Source organism: Dromaius novaehollandiae, chromosome W, assembly GCF_036370855.1.
Source record: "Dromaius novaehollandiae isolate bDroNov1 chromosome W, bDroNov1.hap1, whole genome shotgun sequence".
Lineage (NCBI taxonomy): Eukaryota > Metazoa > Chordata > Aves > Casuariiformes > Dromaiidae > Dromaius > Dromaius novaehollandiae.
The window spans coordinates 31951928-31978502 of NC_088130.1; the positions used below are offsets into that span (position 1 = coordinate 31951928).

General features: G+C 36.0%; 1 long non-coding RNA gene across 1 annotated transcript; it reads left to right on the plus strand.

Moving 5' to 3' along the window:
* The first annotated feature begins 10516 nt into the window (after positions 1-10516).
* LOC135324216 (uncharacterized) lies at positions 10517-20280 on the plus strand. The gene is made up of 4 exons (XR_010385573.1): positions 10517-10625; positions 13915-13956; positions 14667-14722; positions 18729-20280. It is a non-coding gene; the product is annotated as an uncharacterized LOC135324216 (long non-coding RNA).
* Positions 20281-26575: the final 6295 nt, after the last annotated feature.

The window sequence follows — 26575 nt, forward strand, 5'->3', positions numbered from 1 at the left end:
TAGCAACTTCAGGACGAAGAATCTGGAAAAATACTTAAATTGTAAAGAAGCACTGGTTCTAAGATACAGCCTTTTGCAAAGTTTTGTATTGTTTATTTTAGACTACCCCTTCTTAATGCATAATTTATTCGTATGTTTCATCGTTAAGGCACCTTATTCTTCCTACAGGTTTTACAGGGAGCTTGAAGCCTGACTTAGAGCTTAGGATTCCACTAGAGTGGCAAAACACCTGAGAATGACTGCAGCAATTCCCTGCTGAATATAACTCACTGCATATGAGTTTTCCACTAGTGCTTCTAACTTTTATTAGAAGCAAGTCCTTCATGGTATTTAACAAGCTGGCTTTCCTTCTAGAGGACAGATGCTGCATGGTCAGTGGAGTTGCTAGCTAGGGACTTTCTATGGTTAATGAAAGCAAAAGTGCAAAGGTGACCTGGTAGCAATGGAGGTGTAACATGCTTCCAGTAAGAACCAGTAAAGATGAAAAAGCTCACCCCTCTTAACCACTTCTTTAGAAGATAGAAGATGACCTTGTCATGATTCCACTTGCAAAACGTTTTATAGCGTCCAGTAAAGGGTATGAAAATCTTTTAAATTCTAATCTGTATTGACATTCTAGATCTGTATATCATACTATATCACAGGCCCACTGCAGAATCATGGTTTGTGTAACTGCAGGTATAGACAGTATTCGCCTATTAATTTGTGTAACTACGCAGAAAGAGTTACTTGGAAGTTCACTCATAAATACTTAAAAGGCTTCCGGTAGCAAAAGCACAGAAAAGAATAAGGTGCTTTTCAAAATGAAGCTTTCTAATAAGGATGTACTATATAGGGCATTTATAAATGGAATTTTCCATGCACCTCACTTGCAGACTAATCAAGAAAAGATGCGGTAACAGGGTGATATAAAAAATGCCTACTTTCCTCTTCTGATGTCATTCCACTTGTAAATGGTTTGCTACATTTTTTCTAGACTTTAAGAAATGTGTCAATTTTACTTGTCTAGATAGAAAAGCATCAGATTGCTACACCAGCCCCAAAAGTGTATTTGCATGTTGTTCTTTTTCAGGGATAAAACGCATACTGCACAGACTATGGGTTTTCATATGGAAATTACAGATTTGTTTTTCTCACTCCTCCCTGTAACACTTCTCACATAATAATTATTTTTTATACAGAGAAGAAATTTGCTTAAACTGGAAAACTTTGAAGGGGAACAAAGTATCTTCCTGACTTGTGATGGTCCCAGAGTAATATATTATCCAGTAGCGGACAGTAAGGGACTCTGACAATGCTAGCGTTTTGGAACACTCAGAAAGCTCACAATTTATGCAAAAAGACTTGTTTCAGCTCTCAAACTATGTACACTCGGGAAGTGTATATTTCTAGCATGTGGGGGGAAAAAGCCTATCAAAAAGTCAAGTTAGAAACAAAGACAAGTTCTATATTGTTTTCATTGTGGAGTGATTGGGAGGTGATCTAAGTCATGTAACTGATACACAAATGAGGTAAAATAGACCATTAAAGTTGGACGGATTCAATCACAATCATCACTTTATGTGAGCACTATTGCAGAAACAGAAATCAAGCTCTTGACAAGACAAGAGTAAAGTTGAATTCCCTTGACTTCTTGGGTCAGTTACTGCATACTTTTGTTTCAGGATAGTTTCCTGTTTATGGTGTTTAAAAATTCAAATCATCTAATGAACCCAAAATTCTAACTATGAAGCAGCTCACACTTTATTGCCTCTGATCTGCGAAAATAGTACTCCCATTGGAGAAGACATTTCTGCTGCATTCCTTCTTAAATGCTGTCACGGTTGATCGGAGATAATAAAAAAGTATTTACCGTACTATATGCTCTCCATTAAGATAGAACTTTCCTATTTGGAAAGTATTGAGCATCAGTGAGTTCAACTGCAATTCAGGACTGTACTTTTTAAAACCATCTTTGTTACCTACTTGGGAAAGTGTACTCCTTGTTGTCTGTTTTTTATGTAACACTTGCACACAAGCTTTGAATTTTATTCTGAGAATTGATTTTTTTTTTTATACCAAGACCATTTATATCCCTGAGATAACACAGAAGTACTTCTACTGCTGTATTTTTTTTCACCAAAGCAAAGCTAATAAATGTGAAATCCTCTCTCCACACTCAAGATATCAAGGTAAGGCGGATACGTTTGAAAAATTGCTCTAATACATCAGAAAATATAAAAATCAATAAGCTATAAAAGCTAAAAAGCTTCTTCAATTTTGTCCCCTTATTGCTCAGTGTAGGTGGCCAGGGCACTGAGAACAGTCCAAGGTTGCAAAAAAGCTATTATACATCTAGATGTGCATGGTGAAGAATATATGAAACCCCTATGTAAGTCTGAATGCACACCTGAAAAACAGAAGGGAGCCAGGCATGGCCTTCAAGTTCTTGCTCATTTGATGGAAGACCTGAAAGTGTGCTTGAGAGATTCTGCAGCCATAGCTGTGGTTCATGTCATCTCTGCGCGAAGATGAAATAAACCCTTTAAGAGTGATTTCTAGTTTTTTCCTTGTATCTTTTTGGGCAGTGTAACTTCCACTTTTTATTGGCTGTTTATTCAGAAATTAAGGGCATAAACCTGCCTTACACTGCCCAGAAAGATTTTTGAAAGCCAGTATGTTACTTTCTGTATGTATTTCTTTCCAAAGGACAAATACATTCAGTTTCAAGCTATCTGCATTTTGAAAGCTGAAATCAGAAAATTTAAAATCAAAATGTAAATCATGCAGCTTCTTTCATCTCCCTCCACATACCTGCACACAAATCCACTTCCAGATGAAGGGTGCGGCCCTTCCATATGCTGGTGGCTGCACCACAAGAGGGCTTCAGTACTGCTGCTGGACTAATTTAGCAGCCTGAAAGCCATAAGAATAGATCAAGAAGCTTTTCCAAAGTGATTTTTTTTTAAATTAATGATTATATAAAAGAGGAAATAATAAATCAGAAGGTTGCCAAATAGAACATTTTTAACTGAGAACCACCACTGAGTTTTGGCCAGAATCTTTTATAACAAGATTCACATGCTGCAGCAAAGGTGTCTATATGTAAAATGTGAAGGGACCAGCAATAAGTGTTGGCTGTTTAGAGTGGTCTCTCGATTTTACTGACCTCATTTCCTGCAGTAGCCATTCAGCTGCTTTAGTTCTCTCAATGTTCATGTTTCCAATACAACCTTATATCACATGAGAATCAGCCAATAAAGTCTTCCCCTGCATTTGCCCTTCTTTTCTTCCCTGTCTTTAAAGTGAAGTCACAGTAAGGAAGCCGGGTACAGGCACAGTGACTTGTATTTAAAAATTTATTTCCATTACACAGAGATATTATTCCATGGAGTTTAGAATAAACTCCTCTGAAATTCCCCAAGACTGATTTTCTCTTATACCTTGAGATCTCGTTGGGGAATATTCTTGTGACCGAAAGCAAATGAGTCACTGCCATTCTATCAAAAGCAAACTCATTTTGGTCAAATCACTCAACTACTGAAAAATCTCTGCCTTCACCCTGGAGGTGAGGAGTTATGCTCAAGTATGCTTTATGCTATTTATTATACACTGAGAAAATGCTGTCCTGTCATTCTTTCTCATACCGGTTCAGCTAAAATTCCTACTAACTTTTCAAAGTAGAACAAAGCCTGTACCAAAAAGTTACACAGTGTTCCAAAGAAGCTACATAGTGTTCCAAAGAAGCACAGACAGCTATATACAAAACACCCCATATATGGAAGGAACTCAGGTCTTCAGATCATGTTAGCATTTGGCAAAACATACACAAATGAGCATTAGACTAGGCTTGCTCTGGATGACAGCAATGACAAGACTTCCTTTGGTCTCCCAAGGTACGGATTTAGACATCTGGGATGCATGTCATTGAAAGACTGCACAGACGTAAATCACTTCTTCATGTTCTGCCTGCAGATTCAGGGACACAGAATTTGAATACAGCCTTCAGCAAAGGTCCCAATATTGTACTGGACTTTGTGACTGAATAATTCAATAGATTTAAGGGACTGCATTACTTACATTTAAGAAATAGAGAATACAGGCAACTTCAGCCACTACTCTATATTTATATGAAAAATCCTAAATGACATTTTAAACAAACGGACAATCAAAGATACGGAAGTAAAATGAAAAAAGGAATAAAACACAACATTGACTTACCATATGAACACTATAATATACACTGCTGTTAATGCCAGATTATTTAATTAAGGACAATGCTAGCAAAGGAAAAACGTACTATGAACTAAGCATTAATAAGCCTAGGATGGAAACCAGCAGTACAGTGAGGCTCCGGGATTCTATTCTGAAGAGTATTGGAGGAAAAAAAAAGAAAGGCTTGATTTGTTTCTGAAAAGGACTGTATTGTTAAGTTCCTCTGAAAGCAAGGGGCAGATCTGATGATCCAAGTGATTCTCCCCCAGTTTGGTCTTCTGTTCCCAAAACGCTGGCTGATACGGATTTCCTGTTACTGTTTTTAACTGGGAGGAAAATATTAACTTTAAAACATTAACCCAAACCCTTCATATCATATAGAGAAAATTTGCCTTTTCTTTCATAAGATGTGCAGGCATTTCTGCTACATCAGCTTTTCCTAGCAAAGCCAAAAGTTTAATTTTATAAATATAGATTATATAAACTGCCAGAAGAACTACATCTGTCATGAAACAGAGCTTTCATCTCGTTGTGAAACAGGAAACCTGACAAATTGTAGGTGTCAATATTGAGCTGTGAACAAAGTCCACAGAAGTCAGGGATTATTTTTAATTGATTGTTTACAGTAACAGTGTAAATGGATGAGATACATTTATATTGCATACTTGTACATAATTTCCTGTCCAAATCAAGCTGACAGCAATTCTGAAATGTAGAATTATTAGAATGTGTTTTCATTTGTAACAGACCAAGCAGTATGTTTTTAGAAATATGAAATAAAATCTGTTAATTCAAGGCACAGGGTGAAGTCAGCCTTCTCATGCTTCTGATTGCAGTTATGTCTCTGAAGAAACAAAGTGTGGTTTTCCCGAAGAAAAATAGTCTAATGGACCTACTGAACTGCCCCTTGTGCTTATAGCAGCTCTCAGTATTCCCTCTGACAAGAGATGGGAAATAGGAATTGAATTATGAAGCAAGTTACTGATCACCACTCCTCTATACACAGAGGCTCTTTTAAAACTCTTCTGGACCAGGAACCTAGACTTTATTCCTAACTTCGAAAGGTGAGGGGAAGAGAGCAGAAATTTTGCTTTCCATGCAAGGCTAACTGAGTCTGGGATTACTTTTGGCCATGTCTCTATGGAATATTTCACACAGACAAAACCACGAACTGGAATTTCAAAAGATTTTGTTTAATAGATGTTTTCCTAAGCTCTTTTATACATATTCAGCAAAGTTCCCCCCCTCAATTTAGTAGTCGCAAAGGTAGGCATTTATCTGCCAAAGCAGTGCACTACACAGACGTATCAAATATGAATAATATGTTTACTTTCTCTATTTTGACATCATGTGTGACTTTTAAAGTATCATTTTATTATCAACTTTAAACTTAAAATCACTTGTCAGAAAACAAGGTATTAATTTCTTAAAATAAGACAGATGCTGTCCTAAGTTTTTAAACTTTTAGTAAAAATATATCCGTGTTTTAAACAGTAGTAACATTTTCTAAACACTCTAGTACCTAGAAGAGCAAAATCATCTCATATGTCACTGATAGGTGGTGCATATCCTGCATTTTTATTGCTTTTTTTAATTTAATGGTTCTCAGCTCCATATACTGTCAACTTTTTCCTACAGTCCCAAGTTTCAAGGTCTGATAAAGGTCAAGTTTATACAAAGGGCCAAGTAACGGGCACAAACATGATTAGACTATATGATGAACAAATGACTAAGCAATCCAACACTGATCATTTCTTTTTTCCTAAATCTCCAGGCATTTTACAGGGGATGTGGGAAAATATCCTGACAAGATTTATAAAAGCAGATCTCAGCTAAGCAATGACTCATTCCCAGAACTGGATTCAAAAGAATATGTACTCTGACAGTAAATGACTATTAGAAACCTAAAATAAGGTAGCTATGTAATATTAATGTCCTGCAAAATACACTGCAGGGTGCTGTAGTTCTCACTTATTGTTATATTTAAAATTGATGAAAACTTATCATAGAAAACAAAGAAGACAGTAATTGCGTTTATTCCTGTAAGAAATGGTCCTTCTTGCAGCAGCTAAACAAAGTCAGTAGAAATTCAGTACAATTCATTTAAGATGGTTTTTAAAGGTTAACTGCAAAGGCAAAACAGATGTACTTATGCTTTTTACTGCTGCTTTATGCTCTACAAAGGTGGTTGTGGTTTTTTTTTTTGTTGTTGTTTGCTTTTTCTGGTGAATTTTTGCCTTGGAAACGTAAGTTATTGACTTCTCAGTTATTTGCAGGGAAACCTATGGAGAACAAAGCACTCATATGCCATCACAGTGGCCAGAAACGTGACCTGCATTTCCAGCATTCATTAATTGAAGAATAAAAAGGCAGACTCAATGAAGGGTTATGAAAACTACAATTCTAACTTCAGCCTTATTCTTTGAAACTTTATCTTCCTAGATACTTCTGTTTATTAGTCATCCTACCTCTAGAAGCCTGTTACATCTGTATGATCTTTGTAGCAAAGACATGTAAAAGGTATAATCACCTACCCTCTGGAGAAGCTGAGAGCAAACAGTTTCCCAAACTCAGTCTCCTGGTGTCCTACACTTATCCAGAAATATAACATTTCCAGACCTGCATTCCTTCCATCTTTGTGATAATTGGTTTCCCAAAGGAAGATGGATTAATTCAAGTAGATCAATTTAGGAAAATACATTGGGTTTTACTGTGCTACAATCTGAATGAAGTAGCTTTTGGCCCAGCTGAATTGGCAGCACTTACACACAACGCTTTGTGGAATAAACATCATACTTCAGCTTATGTAGAAGTTTTGCCAAAAGGAAGCTGGCTGACTACAGGTATTTTATGCAAGATTATTCAAAAACATAAAAATAAGGCATTTTAGGGGGCATTCAATGCAGGAGCTGATCTTCACATATTCACTATTTGCTGACACTGATCAAAATGCCACTTTTTGAGTCTTGAGCAGTATGGAGAGTTTATATAATATCATGCCTGTTATACTAAAAAAAACATAATTTACTATAGTGATATAGTAACGTAAAGTAAAGCATCTCTCTCTCTCTTTTGTTTTTTAAGACCTCATTTTTTCTTCTTCTTTCTTTTTGGTGGCCTCCCTATAAAAAGTGAACAGAACTAAAAGGAGTAACAGATAACTCTGGGTATGCTGAAATATAAATGTGGTCATTAACTTGTTGACTTAGAATCCCTTCTACTTCAGGAAAATGACTAGAAGCCCTTATTATGGAAGTAAAGAACAGAATATAAAGCAAAGACTGCAGCTTTTTTCAGAAAGAACGAGCATGACTTTTTATGAAATTTCCATGTATTTTTCAGTAGAAACTCAGCCTTTCCATCAAAAGACCATACACTGAAGCTGATGAATGATCTTGAAATATTCCCAGTCAAGGAAAATATTGAAGAACTTCCTTAAGGAAGTCAATTTACTTTTGCTGTACTGTTTGGTTTAGGATGATATTTCATAGGTTTTGTTATTCTAGAGGTCTGTTTTTCAAAAGGAACTTGGTATAATCAGAACAAAATCAATAACCTTCTGTGTATTTACTTGTGTGCACATTTCCATATGAAAAATTTGCAATTACACATACAAGTAACTTTTTTTATAAGACTGATAGACTTTACATAGTTTGAACACAGTTGCCCCCTTTGAAAACAAACATGCTCATTTGTGCCTACACAGAATACAGTTACACAGTCTGGGAAGACATATCCATCAAGATGGTATGGAATTCTCTATAAAATCCATGCTAAATTTTAGCATTCTTGCCAGATTCCAGTTTTAATATCAGCATTGTGCTTGTCTAAGTTCCTTTGCAATTTCAGATGGATAAAGTGTTTGGTTAGATTCAGCAATCCCTAATACCTTTTTTCATACTAAGAAACAATTTATTATGCAAGCAGCCTCATTATTGGCAAGGCGATTACTTCAGAGGAAGGGGCTATTCAGTGAAGATAAAGATATCAGAAATTAGACCATGCTCCACGGTTAAAGTCTGGTCTTAATAGGAGACTGTGGTATCCATGCAGATGAGAGACTTTATATATATGTAAGATAAACTTCTTAACCCAGAATGTGAAAATAGTTCCTAATTCTGTGGACTTTTTTCCATGTCCTAATGTAATGGCGACATAGAGGTTTTGAAACTCTCTTTAGAGTTGGTATTGAAGAAGGATCTCCTTCATCTTAACCATTTTAGGAAAGACATACAATGCAATGTAAGATAATCAAATAAACCAGTACTGAATTGTTATTTTCATTATTAAGTACTTCTAACCAAAGATGGATATATATCACTTTGAAGTTTGAAGCACAGCTCACTATGAAGCAAGCCTTTATTTATTTGCTTAACTGATACAGAAGGCTTCTGACTGCATTCTGAAGAAATGGGAAAGATAAATCTTTTTCATATCTTTGTTTTTTAAACATAGTTACATTTCTGAGCTTGCTAAGCTATGTTGAATGTGTACAATATCAGTTGGCTAGTCTTCAATCAGAAAAATAACCCCAAACAGAAATATTTCCATGAACTTCCTCTGTACAATTTGCATATTGAATTCTCATCAGTATAATGCAACAATTGATTGTGTTGAAGTTGTCCATGAAAGACAAAGATAATATTGATGAAAAAACACAAAATATCTTCACAGTCCATAGTATCAATTGCAGATTGAATGAAAACAAATTTGAATAGAAATGTTAATTATATGCATAAAGAGAGCTGAGATGCAAACAGTTAATTAGCCACAAAGGGAAATTAAAACTAATTTCCTAACTGGTATTTACTATCTGGCAATATTTTTATTAAACAAAAAAAATTCTGGTTTGTCATAGCAGGTACTTTAGAATTCAAAAGGAATGATCAAACACATAAATTGGGTTAAAAGCTGACAATCACAGAGGTCAGCACTATATCAGCAACTTTTCCAATCAATACGTTTTTTGTTAGCAATTAGCAGCTAAACTAAATCACAGCAATGCATTCTAAGGCTCATGGGAATGTGATTCCGCTTGGCCAGTGGTTTGTCTTTCATTACACTGAACTATTTTATAGAGCTGCAGCAAGGAGTTTGTGAGAATTAACAATTTCAGATGAACAATTAAAGCTTCTCAGAACCTTCATACTTACTTTGTTCACCTCTGAGCCAGAGTGTATTCATTAGATCACAACAGAGAGGAAGATTTAAAAGGAAGAAAAAGTAGAAGGAAAATACACATTTTAAGAAGGGAGATACTGAAAGCGCTCCAAGCAGGAGTAAAACAGAGTAAGAGTCAAGAAGAGATGACCACATGGGCTTGGGTATAAAAATACTGCTGAAAATAACACCTCTACGGTACATCATTTTTCAGTCTTTCGGAAGCCACGAGTGGAGCTGTGTGTGGGCTGCACATGCACCCAAGGTCCAGGCGAACACCATCATCAGGGAAAGTCAGAGGGGGAGAAGGAGAGCCTGACCTGTGCAGTCCCTTCAGTCAAACTGCAGGTAACACCATGCTAGACATGGGATGCTGGCAAATTCTTGAGACTTTAATGGAAGCATGTCAGTAGATTTATACCACCCATTTTCCTTTTATTATTATTATTATTCCTTTTTTTAAAAAATGAGGCTAAATGATGTAACAGGAAAATAATTCTAATATAGCCATGAATCAATAGGACTTTTTTTAACCTGATAAATCCTCTCAGAAAAGTAATTATACAAAAAGGTAAAGTGCTCATTTCAGTCAAGTACAGGGACCGGGAGCACTATAAAGCTGTAAGTAACTCCAAAATACCTGTATTTCACAAATATGGTGGCCTAATGAAGGAAGGCAACATTTTCAAAGAAACAGCACCAGACATATTGTTTTTCAGATGTATCCCGGGTCTGGTGGATGACCTTAAATAAATCATTTCACCTCACGTCACAGTTCATTGCCACCTCTCAAATTTATAGGAGAGGGTACTGTGTGAAACAAACTTTATTTTTATGAGCTCATGAGGTAAAAAAGAACAAACAAGCAGAAAAGGGGTTAATCCCTTCTCTGTGGACTGGCCCAAAGTGTTGATTCGCCAGTTACCTAATTCGCTAGTTCGCTGTTTCGTTAACATGGCAGTTTTAATTCGCGCGCTTATGATGGAAACCGTTACCTGAGCGGCGGCGAGGGTGCGCCCTTCCCCTGCGCTGCGTCGCGCTGGGCGCAGGAGAGTCCGGCCGGCTGGCGCCGGCGAGTCGCTCCGGAGGCTGCCGGGGGAGCCGACATCCTTGCCCCGTCCCGCCCAGCTCGGGCGTTTGGGCTGCACCGTCCCTATTGATCGCTTCGGTCACCAAGAAAGGATGTACCGAATTCCAAAGAGTGTCGGGCCTTATCGGGCAGCTGCTTCTACAGGCGCGAGGACACGAGGCAGCGCCGCGCCGGTCCGTGAGTACGTGGCGGACGTGCTGTGCCCGCCTCGCATAATGGCGCCGCGGCTCCCGCGCGGCGGGCGGGGGCCTCGGCCGTGGGTGAGGCCCGAAGCAGGGCAGGGGCCCGCGGGAACGGCCGCGACGTGCGGTGTGTCCCGTCTCTGAGCCGGGATGGGCACTTTCGCATCTATTAATGAATGCTAAATGAATGAATGGTTCCATGTGTTTGTTGTTTTTACCACCTAAAGTGTTGCTTGGGGGAAGAAATGCAATATTTTGTATTTTGCCTCGGGGGTAAGAGGAATGTTTTTATAGAAACTTACACGTGTATACATACATATATCAATACATATGTGTATATCTATATACCTATATATGCATGTTCTCTCTATACCCATGTAACGTGATGAGGGTTATATGGCATTGTACGTACAGGCTGCAATCAGAAAAACAAAATGTTGGGCTGTAATAGCAGCAGGGACAGTTTCCAGAGAGAAAAGTAATCACAAAGCCACTGAGTCATAGTGGTATATTTACACACAGCTGAACTGAACAGGAATAATCACCAGAAATTCATGACTCAACTTTACAGAGAGTGCCAGAGCTTAGAAGGTAGACCTAGGCCTTGCAAATGACATAAGGAATTTTAATAAATTTATCTGTGATGAATGCATATGGTTATGATTTGGGCTCATTCAAACAAGGCAATCTGACATAATCACATGTAAAATTACATACCTTGGAATGGGGCTTTTATGTCTTTGTAACATAGGCCTGTATCTTGAAAATTATTGACACTAAAAATGTAGAGATCAAAATGAATTGCAACTCAGTATACACACCCAGTGCAATGGCTTAGTCTATTTACTAACATTTTGATCTTCAGATAAAATGGTTATAGTAGTTAGGTATGAAGATGAGTATATGGTATTGGAGAGGCAGATACCAGAATACTACATACTGTTCTGATTTCCGTAAAGAAAGGATATGGAAAAAATTAAGAATATCAAGAGGGCCAATACGGATCTGAGAGCTGAAGGAAATAATTTTAAAGAGATTTAAAGAGCAGAGAAATTCCCTGCAGGGAAGAGAGATTCCCGCTGCAATTTTCCTTCAGGAATGCAGGGAAGGAGCAATAAATTAAATCTGGAAGGTGTAATTTCTTAACAGCAGTTCTTTAATCATTGGACCAAACCTTGAAAGCAGCACTGCATTCTGTATCCCTTAACGTTTTCTAAGCAGGATTAAGTGCTTTCTTTTGCATGTTGTAGCCAAATACAAGTTTTGGGGCTCAGCAGGAGTCACGAGATAAGTTTACAGACGTGCTAATACAAATTAAAGCAGATGATTAAATTTTTCCTTCTTTCTTTATGTCCTTTGAAGAGCTCACACCAAAAGCATTATTGTTTATCCCAATTGAACAATCATTCATAACATCCTTTTGTACTAATCTGTCTACAAATTTTTGAACATCACAGGCTTTTTAGGAAAGATTCTCAGGTCTGTTGCCTGCCCAGGACTCACCACATAAAATAACACTGTAAATAGCTGTGCCGAGCACAGACTTTTAGGTCCAGTTTCACGTATCAGAAGCCCTTCGGGAAATGTCTAAAACTCATAGTATTCTCAAAGCTAAACTACTGAACCTAATTGGACCTGATCCAGAGTAAGTTTGAAGGAAGTTTCAGAAAGAAATCTATAGGTAGACATCAGTAAATTTGACCTTGAGGAGTGTGTGGAGGTAGTTTCTGCATAGCTGTGTAGACACAGACAGGTTAGACTCTAGGTCTTTTTAAGTATTACATAGTAAAGTTTCCGAAAGGCTTCTCTGTGTGGGGGGGTTACTGTAGGATAAACCTCACAGAGGCTCTTTCCCAAGTTTATAACTGTTTTCAGCCTAGTCACAGTTGGAAGTAAAATTTAGATTGCCTAAGAATCCATCTCTGTTTTCACGAAAAGCTCTTAACTCTCTCGTTAATCTATCTCAAATGTCTTAGCTCAAGATTGTAAGAAACAATGCAAAAGCAAAAAGTGCAGGCTCGTTACTACCATAATAGGATAGTTGCAGTTATAATAGCATCCACAAAACATAATAGAATTTTGGAGGGAATACAGATATATACATGTAGAATGTATAGAAAAATATGCTAAGCTGTCAGGACTTTTGACAGCAGAAATTTAACTTTGGATAAATTCATTTTTTGTAGGCAGATCCCTCCTTTTAACAAGATAAATTGCTAGAAACAAAAATGTTCATTGAAATTTATAAGAGGTATTAGAATTCTTGACATAATACTTAACAGAGTAAAAAAAAATCACATTTAAAATACTGTAATATGGATTTGCTTAAAAAAAAATTTAAAGTTTTCCATGCCCAGTGTTTGTAACTTACTGCTTCACTACACATTTGTTTTAAAGAACAGAAGGGCAGAGAGCAGAATTGTGATTATTGCCAATAACATTTCATTTAAAAAAGAAACTATATTTTAGCTGTGAAGTTTCAGTAAAGCTTCCAGAAATATTAGGGTTTTTTTTTCTTTTCTGGTTTCTTTTAAAAGGAAAAAATCATTTGTTGTTTGTTTGCATTAAAAAGCTTTGATGAGAACTAATACCAGTATTTGATCTTACGGATTCATTTTCATCTTCTTTATGCAGCAACCTGTGTTTTCTATTGCCCCCTTATTTTAACACAATGACAGCATTGCACACAAGAAAATGCTTAAGAGTAAGACCAGATGAGTTAGCGAAAGATTCCAGAGAATGTTGTCTTAGCCTTCATTTACACACAGAAGTGTAGGAGAAATGTTAGATACTATCTCTAACATGGCTGAGGCTATGATTCTATCGGATGCCAAAATGTAGGTGTGCACTTGTACACACAATACAATATGCCAAAGGCTGAACTGTGCCTCTTAGCTGGAACCCGTGACGGGCACAGTATGAAACTAGAACTCCTAAAGTGGAGCTCTGGGAGACATTTTGTTTTGGGAAGATACCAACCATCTGTGAATATCTGGAAAAAGTCAAAATATACTTCCATCGCGCATGGTTTGGGGACAATATGCAGTATGTGTCTTCGCCACCTTTTTGCTATCCCTCCCATAGAGGAATACTCATGTATGAGTCCAGTAGATCTAGTAGATTCGAGTAGCTTGTTTAATTCATACTATTTAGCTGGTAGAGAGAATATATGAATTCAACTATGTGAATTTCAAGCAACCTGTATTACATAACCTGTGCCAGAAGTAACTAGTTGATTTCAATATCACTGTGAGGTAGTGTTGATGACTTTTTACCTCTTTTATTCAGAGAAAAAGAAAGAAAAAGGATCTTTAAGTAAGAAATGAAAAGGTAATTTTTTCCTTACTTCTTTCCATCTACAAATAACCAGGTTTTGTTTAAACACTAAGGTTTTAGGTTTTGAGTTTTCCACAAGGGAAGAAAAAGAGAAAAACAAAAATTGTTCTAATCACTTGGCTCTTCCTTAAAACAAAGCATGATTACCTAAGAGAAAAGATTAAACTGTGCTACTTCTTTGTATAAAAAGTTTTAAGGGTAAAAAAGGGAACAGAAGACTTTTTGGAAGTGTTGAAGAAACTGTTCAATGGGGCAGAATTTATAACTCAGCACTGTATGTGATGCTCCCTATTGGTAGGTCTTACACAGCTACCACTTTAGCATGCTTTTCAGGGATTTTTTCCCCAAGAGACCCAGCTGACCTACTGTAAAAATCTTGGTGTCGTAACACAGGGATTGGATTCTGTCTTGGAGATAATATGCCTGAACTATGGGCGCTGGAATATCTTTTAAGCACACCTCAGATTGTTTCTAAGGCTGATAATTACACAAAAAATAAAAGAATCCTGTTCTCTTGATCTTCCAAACACAGAGAAGTACTTCTGAAAGTCTTTGTATACAAAGTTTTGGATATATTTTACTTTTTAACTAAATCTCAGGTGGCATAGGAACACACTAACAACTTAGTTACAATCTAGCTGTTGTCACTGAAATTAAAAGCTCAAATATCTTTTAAAAATATTTCTTTTTTTTTTTTTTCTTAGGATCTTGCAATGGGCTATACATAACCAGGCTGGGGGAACAAAAGACTCCAGCCATGGTAACCGTTTGCTACATGTGCTAATTTCCTGATATTAGTAACCAATGATCGTGTGATTGTTGCATGTTCCCAGTGTGTATAGCTAGCGAGTGCCATTTATATGACAATGCAGAGAGTATAGTACAGTAATTTTTAAATCTTCAATTCTACCTTAGGAAGCAGGCAGTGTCTTTTTCTTGTGCAAGAAAACAATTTATATCTATACTTGCTTCAAAATAGTAAGATTAGTGTAAATATCTTGATTGATTTCTTGGCCATGACACTTCCCTAAGTATGATGTAGTCTTTGCTGTTCATAATAGAAAATCACATCCTCTCTTCAATCTGAAAGGCAGAAAATAACTTGCCAGTTTGATGATCCATTCCTATGACACATTGTTTGAACAGTAATAATGCCTTTCATGACTCATGCATCCTCATTTTCCTTTAAAATGATACCTTTTCCTGTGTAAAATCACAGGTAAACATGCTTATTCGATGCCTATCAGCCTGACAATTTGTTCAGAGAGTGGAAGATTGGTTCTGAAAGTTATTGAAATCTATGCCAGTTCCTTCTTTCACTTTATATACAAAATATAAAGACTGAAACAGAATTCAGAAGATCACTATATTTCATCACACTGTCTGACAAGAGAATTACAAAGACATAGTGGAATTTTTAGTTCCAAGTGACTTTCTTTCAGAAATATAAGTGTTAGGTAAGGTTATCTAGCGCATATTGGATTTTGATCTCTTTTGAGTTCCTCTTCTGGACTGGAGATTAACACAGTATTTTCTTTAATTAAGTTGAAAGTCATATACTGTTTCTAGAGACAGCATAGCCCAGTTTTGCAAAGCAGTTTAATTTGTGCTTAATTTTAAACCTCCACACGTCCGTGCTGATTTTAGTACTTTCACTCACATATTTCAAATCAATAAATGTTTTCCTGCACCAGGCACTTACCACTTCTAATCCAGGAATATTGAATAACTAAAAACCTCAGAGTCTGACCCAAAGAATATGCAATCAGAGAAAGGAGTCCTAAATTCTAACATTTACAAATGTCATCTGTGAACTTTGCAATAGCTGCTCGCATTTGGAGAACGACATATCTTGCAACTTACATATATACACATTCAAACTTCAATAACAGAAAAGGAAAAATAATCAAATGTAATAACATCTGTATTTTTTCATATGTTGGTGTCATCTTGTTTATGTGAGCAGAAACAATAGTCAATTTAGAAAGTAATCAAAAGGAAGAGGTAAAAAAGTACAATATAGAGGCAGGAAATATCCATGCCAATTGGAGGAGGTTTTCTTCTTTGGGAATCAGCTCATTTTTATACTGGGAAAAGATGCAGAAATGATCTTACTTTGACAGAAAGTATATTTCCCTTGAAATCCAGAGGTATTGAAAAATAAACCAGATCAGAATCACTGTTTATGCTGAGTCTCATGAAAGTAGACACATTCCAATAACATTACTAATCTAAAAATATGTTTAAATAATAGCATTGATCTAAGTTCAGAGAAGAAATAATTTTGGACACAATGTTCAGAGCAAGTGGTTAGGTAACACAACACCCTATTTTCATATCATTAATGTTAATATTATGATAGTATATGGTAATATGTGTTAGTCTGTGAAGAAACAAGAAACTGTAGCACAGATAAGTTTAAAATTAGTGTAAATTTATTTAGGTAAGAAGCTGCTCAGGAAAGAATGAGATAAAGAGTTTGCTGATTAGAGCTAGGAGGTGGGTACAGACCTACAGATCAGATGCGGAAATAAGAAGAAATCCATGTACCATAATCAGGGACAATAAGGATTATCTTACTGTGAGAGACAGCATAGTTTTTAGAAAGCGATTGTTACTTACCAGAGTAGAGTTCAGATACTCTTAGAAGTAACAGTTGATGGATTTATTTGTTGAACATCCTCTAAGGCAGGAAGGGATGATTCCGTTTTACACTTGGATATAGAAATTAACGAGGTAATACCAATTTCTTACAAAATAAAGTATTTTTTTCTTTACGTAACCATGAATGGTTGGTGGTAGAAAACAATTTTAGTCTGAAGTAATCCTGAATTGATTTAATTTAAATCAAACATCAAGATTAATAAAAAATAGTAATTTATATTTTGGATTTCAAAATGATTTGTTTTGAAAAATTAAGTAACCAGTTAGTGAAATTAATGAATGAAGTTAACCGGACTGGATTATAGAGGAGGCCTTACACTCCTGAAGTCAAGAGTTCAAAACTCCATCTCGAAAATGTAATCTGAACAAGTGGAAAAATTTATATGGACTGGCGCAACTTGCTGATTTAGCAACTCAAAGAATATGGTAAGAATAAGTAGACAGATCATGGAAAAGAAGTGAAAGGACTAGTCAATAAAAAAAATAAAGCTAAAATTCAAGAAATACTGGGCTAAGGGAGATTTTCAAAAAGTGAAACTAAACCCTTAGCAAAGGTAATTTTCTTCGCTGGTCTTTAACCATCAAGAGAACAAAGAAAAATAATTAAGCAACTATTAAAGAAAGATATTTGAAATTACGTAGGTAAACTAAGTGAATATTTTGCTGTTTCTTCAATAATGATAGTGGTGCTAAACACTGAGGCAAAAGCAGTTTTTCTAACGGGAAGTAATAATTATCATTACAAGGTGAAAGCCAATCTGCAAGATATTAGTGCAGTCAAACTGAAAGAGCTAGATATAGCTCCACACTGTAATTCTGTAGGAATTAGCAGATGAAATCACAGGTCCAACATTAAAAAAAATTTAATAAATTGGTCATGCGGAAGGTAGGAAGAATTATATGCCTGGCAGATAAAAGCAGGCTACACATTTATTGATTAAGAAGAGAGGGAAAAGATTCAAATACTGTGGGTTTGTTATTCAGTCTTGATAGATCTTGCCAGACTATTTAAACTAAAAGATAACATTGGCAAAGGAACAAGTGGATATAAAGTGAGTATTAGTAAATTTAGTCTGGGTATTAGATGAAAGTTTGTAGTCATCAGAGCAGTGTGCTTGAGGAACAGACTTCCCACTGGAACAGGGAAATAAAACTGATATCCAATTTTAAGATAGAGCTCGATCCATTTATGAATAATATTATATAATGTGATTGTGCAGGATAAGAGAGAAATGCACTTAATGTGCCTCCAATGTAGCACTCTGCATTTCCAAATATGATTGTATGTGATAAGAAATGAACTTAATGTCCCTTTATCTTAATGCACTTAATTTCCAAATACCAATGCAGAATTCTCGCTAGAAACAGAGTTAAGTTTTTCCTTAATTTAGCAGGGGAAAAAAAAACCAAATTAAAAATGTGTGGTATATTTAAGTACTTAAATGTGAATACAATCATCTACATCTGATACCAAGGCCGATAAGAAATGTTGAAAGGGACAGATAGTTACAGGGAACACACACTGCTTTATTGCTCAGTTCTACCTCCCTGAACCCTCTCATTTCCATGTCTCACCTGATACCTGTTTTGCTACTGAATAATCTTTCCAAATCTTCCAATTTGTTCTTTAAATAAGATAGATGCTGCTTAAAGGAATGTTTAAAGCAAACAAAAAATGTCCACTGTAAGAATTTTGTGGTTAAAGGTCAAGTTTGGCTGCTGCAAAACGTAATACCATTCTAACTATAACAACCTTACTGACTGTTTGGACAATAAAACTAAATATGCTTGCCAAGAAAGACATGGCAAAGTATCAGGTAGTTTCACATTATGATAGTGGGCTTTATTAAATCATTAATACTGCACTTTATTTATTACCTAAATGTAATATGCTCTATAAAAACAAACAAGCAAACAAAACCTTTGATGTTTTTGTCTAAGCCATGCTAACATATTTTTCTTGTTTTGTGCTGACAGTAATCCTAAGTACCAACACATCCCAGAAGATCTTGGATTCTTCTGATTCTTTCTCCTGTTCCTTCTTCTCTATTTCTTGGTCTCAAATTTTTTTAAATCTTTTTCTTTCATTCTTCCTTTCACAGTCCCCGAGCTTAACTGCCTTCACAGCAAATAACATGGAATGCTCTACAGACAAATATGACAAAAATGTACCTGTCGTGGGCCTTTTACTCCTTGCTCTCCACCCTCTCTAAATCTGAAAAGAGACTGTGCTTGTAGCAGCATGTCCCAGGTTTTAACAAATGCAGACTCCAGTTAATAAAGGAATATAATACTAAGGCAGTGGTTATGTTTTATCAACCATCATTGAGAAGAATAAAGTTGCAGAATTGAGAACCTTTCCTAACTTTTATTGATTTTTTTTTTTTCTTCCTTTTGTCATCTGGTATCTATTGCTTTTTTATTGGAATTTTGCCTCAAGGCTCCTACACGATAAACAACAGATTTCCAACAGCTACTGGCAAACTACTCCATAAAAAAGCTTTCCAAGACAAGTAGTTGTGTGGTGATGTGGTGGCAGCAAGTGAACTCTAGGGTGTGAACTTTCTTCAGGCCAAAGAATGCAAAACTTCTGCCCAGAGTTGCATGTGGGTTTAAAGTGGTTCCCAAATTATTGCCAGGGATGTCTGTAATGCTTTGCTGGTAACTGTGTAACACTACAGGTGGTTCAGGAACAAAAAAGATTGAGCAGCCTCAGCCTCTGTGGGAATCCAGAAGCTAAAATTTGATGAAAATTTGACTATTTGACTAAAATAATCAGGATTGTGGTGGATAAGATATCCACATTTTAATGCACCATCCCTTTTGAAAAGACTGATGTTGTCCATTAGATTGAAATAATGTAGTGATCATTTTTCTAGGAGGAAAAAGGAAGGGAAATTCAGCACTGTAGAAAAGCGCGAAAGTAGCATTTATATGGTGGGATTTGGAAAACCTATGAAAAATCTGCCGTTATGTATTTAACATTGTATTTTTATTTGAAGCTTATCAAAAGCCTTTTTCAAGGTACTTCTTTTTAATGAGATGAGTCACAGAATAAGATGGGCTCCATTATCCAGGTGATTACTAGATTAACAGGCATACTGAATGGATTTTGCAAAGACACATTAGGACTGCTGTCGTTCAGCAGGAGGTTCAGCAGTATGGCCTTCCTCAGCCACCGAGGTACTCACGGCTAAACTGAAGCCTTTCTGCTCATTAAAAAGGAAGGACAATTATGCTCCTCCAGGATGCAAAAGTGTCATAACGGTATGATGGAAGTAGCCTTAACCTTTATAGTCCCGAAGTGTTGATGACCTGAAGAGTAAGCAAGAAATATGTACTTCAAAATAAATTATGCTTCTTTTGTCTTTAAACAATGAATGTGGTATTCACACAGTTAATCGTTATCCATTCATTAGTATACAACTGTACTGATTGATAATCAACAACATGAGTTTCACTAGCCTTTAAAATCTCAAGGCCCTCAAATTTTTACCTTTTTATTTCTTCAAGTCATTTTAGAATTTCCTTAATGCCATCTATCCTAAGTTTTGCATCTAGGTTTTGAAGTTTATCATTTTCTGTTTTGTTCTATTCTGGTTTTGTTTTCCTTGGTGTTTTTATTTTCACAGAGGTTCTGTGAAGCTTCTTATATGCCAGTTTATTTAGATTTTGTTTTAATTTATTTTGATTTGGTTTGCATCCTTCATGAGAGAAGAAGATGACAGAAGAAGCAAAGAAGCTGGTCTCCTTGATAGCAGCTGCAAGCACCCTGTCTATAAGAGATTATTTTCGTTTACTTGCAAGCCTTACTTGTTAAAGCACATAAACATCTATAGGTAAATGGTTTATTACACAGATTACATAAAGCTAATATAAACCAAGTTACAGTAATGTCAAAAAAAATAATGAGCAAAGTGAATAGAATTGTGTGTTAACAAGAAATTGAGTTATTACTTCATACTTTCCCACACTGTTTCTTTTGATATATGATATTACCAGAATGTAATGGACTAAGCCTCTAGGGTCAAATTAGCATCTGGCACAAAGTGGTACCACTTGAATTCAGTTGCAGTAACTCACTGAAGGTAAATTTGAGTGACACACACAGAAATAATGCAGAAGTCTTGTTGAATTTCATGAGAGATGAGCTAGCTTAGAAAGGGCTCTTCTGAAGAAATTAGATAGTAAGATGTTGTGAGATAGACACAATTTGATAAAACAGATTTTCCCAGCCTTACTTAAGAAGGAACAAATGTTCAAATGATATGAAGAAGCCCATTAAGTTCAAGTGAAAACTTGGCCCAAACCAATAAAATGTGAAAAATTATTGTTAACCATTTTTTTCGTGATTTCTTCATCCACAGTGCTTCTTCATAATGTTCTTACTCTTTGACCCACTCCATGACGCGCAAAAAGTGCAAGAGCACCTCTTTTTGCAAAATGTACTACCAACACCCAGCATGCAAGTATACGCATGTAAATCGTGGTCTCTATTCAAAACTGAGGCTGTAGAAGTTGATTGATTACTATATATCTCTTTGTCTGTGTACTCCTGATGAACCCCTAAGAAGAGCCTGCCATAGAAGATGAGCTTTCTGTTGTGCCCTGAATAGAGCTGAGAACTGGAATTTGCAGCATCCCTTTACAGCATCCTTGTTGCAGCAAATAATGGGTGGCCTTTCCCACGTGCTTTGGTTAACCTAATTGCATGTATTCTTTGAGTTAGTATTATACTTGGCAGCTTCTCTGTCCCTGTGACAAATGTCATTTTACTGCAAGATTTAATATAACTGCACTTGATCAAATGATCACAATAATTGCATGCATTGTATTGCCGATCACCTTTATTTCTCCAGGCTGCACAGTTCTTGCTGAGTTGACTATAGAAGGAACACTTGCTCAGATAAATTAAGTCCTGACAAGAAACCCTATGTAAAACAAAAGATAACTGAATGAAGCCTTTCAGGAAGTTTCAAATGTTTCATAATTACTGTCTTGTTTTATTTTAAATGATTTTAGCTGACATTTAGGAGGAAAATGTGTGTAGATGAGTGTATGGATGTGCATGGTACCAGGGTGGAGAAAAAAGAGGCATTTGCATCTCAGACAGAATCCTAAGTCTGAGAAAACTTTCCTCTAGACTTTTCCAGCTGTGTTTAAGTTTCAAGAGATTTGGGTAAGCATTCAGAAATTTGGGGGAATGACATTTAAGACTTCAATGTCTTATTTTTTTAATTCTTTAAATACTTGAAGCTCTTCTCTTGATTTTCTGTAGTGCTGCCTTATAAACCACAAAACAAAGAGCCTTTGCAGGCATCATCTTCACTTCACTTAAAAAAAAAAAAAAAAAAAAAGGACTATAACGTCATTTCATTGATACCTTGTGTTGCACAGTACACTGAAACAAAGAAGTCAAAGTATGGTTTTAAAACTTTGTGCAAAAATAAATATGATATATACAAAATATTTTATATATAGTTTCCATGCTTCCATTTCTTAGAAAATGAGGGTGGTGTTTTCAGACATGCCGTGAAATGAGTGTCTTTATCAACAAACAGAAGAATTTAGAGTGAGTCAGCTGCAGGGAGGTGACAAATGCAGGATACTTGAGAAGGACTGCCACCTTCTAGAAAAATATTAATGCAGAGCAATTAGCTCTGTTTAAAAGTTTTTTAAAACCTTTATAAGTATGGTTTTAGATGTGCTGAGATGCAAATAGTTTCCAAGCTCTTTTACTGCTTAGTAAATCATTTATAGAAGCAGCCTTAATAGAAAATCCTCTTACTAAATAACATAAAATATATTGATTACAAAATACTTTGCCCTTCTTTATTTTTTTTACACAGATTTACACAGATCCAGTAACAACTTCACTTAATACAACTGCTCTTGAGTAACAGCTTTTGATCTGAATCTGTAATAGCAAGCTTTGCAAACTTTGGCAATTTGGAAAGAAGGACCAAAAAGGCAATTTTTTCCAGTGGTGGAAAATTTCAAAAAGTAAGAATCCTGGGAGAAAGGATAATTATTTAAGACTAAAGGTAATTACATTTAAGAAAAGAAAGGAGTAAGAAGAGGGAGCAATGCTTAAGTTGGAACACTGTTTTCTGAAGATTAACCTCAAAAGTTAATCCATCTCTTATACTTACCCATATGTAGGCATACCACATCCAGTTCTAATCATTTTCACAGTTAAAAATACTATGATTTCCATTGAAAAAATGTGAAGTCAAACACTCTTCTGTGTGTATTGCGTGGGCTTGGTGTTGTGCCTTTGAGTTACCAACCAAAATTTATAACCTTTGAACCAGCAATTGACTATCCACTACATTACAGCTCCCATGAGACATTGAGGTAGACACTCTTTTGAATGTTTCTTTCAAAAAGGAAAAGAAGAGTGCAGATATGTAATTTACAAATGAAAATTACTGGTCTTTCTGCTATTTTTATAGCCTATCATGTTTTAGAGGAGTCAGTGGAAGAGAGCATAGTGAGGTAATCCAAGTTGTAATCTTTCCTATTGATTCATCTTTCAGGTAAAGACTATGACATAATCAGGTAATTATGGAAAACTAAAAGCTATTCCCTACACAAAATTCTGGACTGATACTGTATTGATCTCTGGAAAAAGGCTTTTTAAGTAAGTAAATGACCATCAGCTAAATGGTGGTATTGAACAGGAGACAACTGAAGACTTTTATTTTCATCTGCATGAAATACACACTAATTCATACAACAGCAAATATAGTGCTTAGGACTCTCAACATGAGCTCCAACAGCATACCAGATTCATAATATACAGAGGATGTAAACTGAGAGGGAGTGAAGCTATCATATTTCTCCCACTAGGGAGGATAAAACCAATAACACTGAAGTGAGTTGGAGATATAATTCAGAATTGAACTCCTTCCTGTTTATACTGTATGATGAGGTTTTATTGTAATTCTCATTTGAAAGAAAAGAAACAAAAATAAAAGAAGGTAAAAGAGAAAACTTAAGGTAGAAAAACCTCCCTGCCATAGAGAAATAAGGGGGGTGGGAGAGAAAAATGCTGTTGATTTTAATAGGTCATGAAGCAAATGACATAGATTTTACATTTTTTAAAGAAAACTCCCTAAATAATCAGGGTTTTTAAATGGAAAAATTATTTAAATTCCTCAGCCTCTGGGAAAACTTGATATTCTGCTTCTAAAGAACCTTCCGCATGTGAACTGGGCACATGTTTTGATTGCAGGTTCTCTCTGGGACCAGCATAACTCACCTCTTTCCTGTAGAAAGGTTTAGATATCCAAGAACCACAAAGGAGATTGGAATTTTCCAATAACATAGCCCTGAAGAAAAGGTATACTCTCTTCGTACTGCTTTTGTAATTCAGTATAAGGAACCTGTATGGTGAATTATCTGGACTTTTCAAATTTAATTCGATGGGAAAATTGATGAACAGCTCTGCAATAGAGGAAGGCAAGAAATGTCGATGCAGAACCTCCTTCATCTTCAGATACCTTCAGTTTGGGTGACATCCAAGCTTCCTCTAATTTTCTTCAATTTACTTTGCCCACCACTAAAGAAATCTCCCAGAGTTTTCTGTTTTCTCCCCCAGTAAATGGGGCAAAATGTTTGTCATCTTTGGCATGGTCTACAATTTCAACTGGGTACTCTACATAATGAAAAGTACAGTTCTTTGCCTGATTTTCCTTGGAACTCTAGGCAGTTCATCCAGATTCTTGCAAGGAAATATGACAATGACTCTTCAGAAAACATTCTTTTTCAATATCCACTTATGCCAAAACAAAAAAATGCTGATCAGCAGGGACATGGCAAAGTATTTGTCTTTATTTTTTAAATTATTTCTCTTAATTATTCTGTGTTTCTTAAGATGTCTAATGGTGTATGTCCTTTCAGACAGCATGAGTTCTGTGGTTCTGTCAAAGCTTTCACCATTCTATTAAAACCCAGACAAAAGTGTCAAAGGCGTAAGAGACTTCAAACTCTGCAGTCATTTGCTTTCACTTGTTGATATAAGCTTGCAGCAGACATCTAACTTAATTGGGTTCTCTGAAATACAGAGGTTTGTGCAAACATATTAAGTCTCTTCCCTGTGCTACTAAGGCTTGCCTAGCATTTCTACTGGAACTCATCAATAAACATGCAAATATTAAGAACAAATTATTATGGCTAAACATTTTAGTAATCCAAAACAGTGAATCAGTAACTGAGATTCTTTTGAATTGAAGGCTTTAAAAAATAGGGGGAAGGGCAGCTTTTTTTTGTGCAGAGAAGTGGCTTAGTTCATCAGCACTGATTACCCCAGCTTGGCCCTCAGTTATGTTTGTTAATTAAAGCAGTTTCTAATGAACAGTGGCTCAGCTCCCCTCATGCAGAGGGCAGGCTGGGGTAGACATCTAAACTGGGATTTTTTCTCACTTGAATACACTAGGGCTCTTTCTCACTTGAAAAATCATGGCTGATTCTGTTCTGGAAACAGAAAAGAGCAGTTTTGTCTGCACAGTCTTTTATCTGCAGGGCCCCCTGGCTATCAGTGTGGGGAGACATCAATGGAGTGAACATCTTTTAGTGAGAGCAATCATCATCATGAAGTGCTTATCAGAAAGGAAGACAAAATGCAATTAGGCTGGATTTACAATCGGACCAATAATTACCATTCAGATGTCTCAGCTGTATGGAAAATACAGGATTCTGAACTGTGACTTTTTTGTTTGAATGTGGGGCTTTTCCCTCCCTTTCTTGCTCTCTTTTTCTTTTAAACATTTGTAAAATATGTCAGTCATGATGTGGCACAGCTGAATAATTGTCATAGAGTCAAATGCTTGCAGATGGTTAATGGAAACAGAGAATTAAATGAACAGCAGTAAAGAAACTCATGCAAAATTAAAGAACCCTATTGCAAATTTAAAGGGTCATTTGGTTTCATCAAAAATCAAATAATATGAATATGTTATTCTCTGCATGAAAGAGACTATGTTAAATTGTTTTGAGAGCTGAAAAATGAGCAATCAATGGTGTACTAATGAAATTTGTGAAAAATCATGCACTATTGAAATATGTAGTAAATTGCCAGTTAGGGAGTGCAGAAGAAAGCCTGCTTTTGGGGATTGAATTTTGTTACTTACTGTTTACTTGAATTATTGAAGTCTAGACTTAAAGCATGTTAGGCTCCTAAAAAAAAATACAGAAATGAGGATTAAACTAAGTAGTCTTTACCCTATCCAAATCAGGTTCAGCGTTTGGAAATGATTTGTCTTGGAACGTCTTATCAGATGCAAGTAACCCAACGTTTCAGAAGATAAAATATCACCAAAGTACAGAATCAATTTCTACATAGACTTGCAAGGTCTTGGAGCTGCTTTGTGAGACTAAGCTCTCATCTGTCTGACATTTTTGAAAGATATAACTGATAAAACCTTTATAAGAAGCAAAGTTATCTTTCTAGTACAAAACTAGATGTGCTACTACTTGGTAAGGATCACTTGGAAGTGTATTTAAATTTAAGATACTTTAAAATGAATTTCAAGATTTCAAAGCATTGTATTCTTTATAAATTCTTCTTTATTTTTCATCATTCTTTCACCATTTCCCAGTAAAGTCTCAAGCTGATATCAATATCTTGGTTATCATGAAATGATCTCAAATTCCATAGCTGTTTTTTATGACAAGAAAAAGAAAAAAAATATTCGGGGTGTTATTGCAAGTAATCAGACATGTGTCAGTCATACACCATCATTTGTCTTTTGGTATCTGATGACATTTTGAAACAGATTCCTGTCTATGAAAGATAGCGTATTCTTCACACAGTAGATTAAAGGGGAGGTTGTTTAACCCCATTTCTGTCTTTGGCAAGTCAACTGCCTTCCAAAACCATTTGGAAAGAAAAAAACAGAACTTAATAACTGCTGTAAGTTTTAATTTATCCTCTCTGAACAAATCG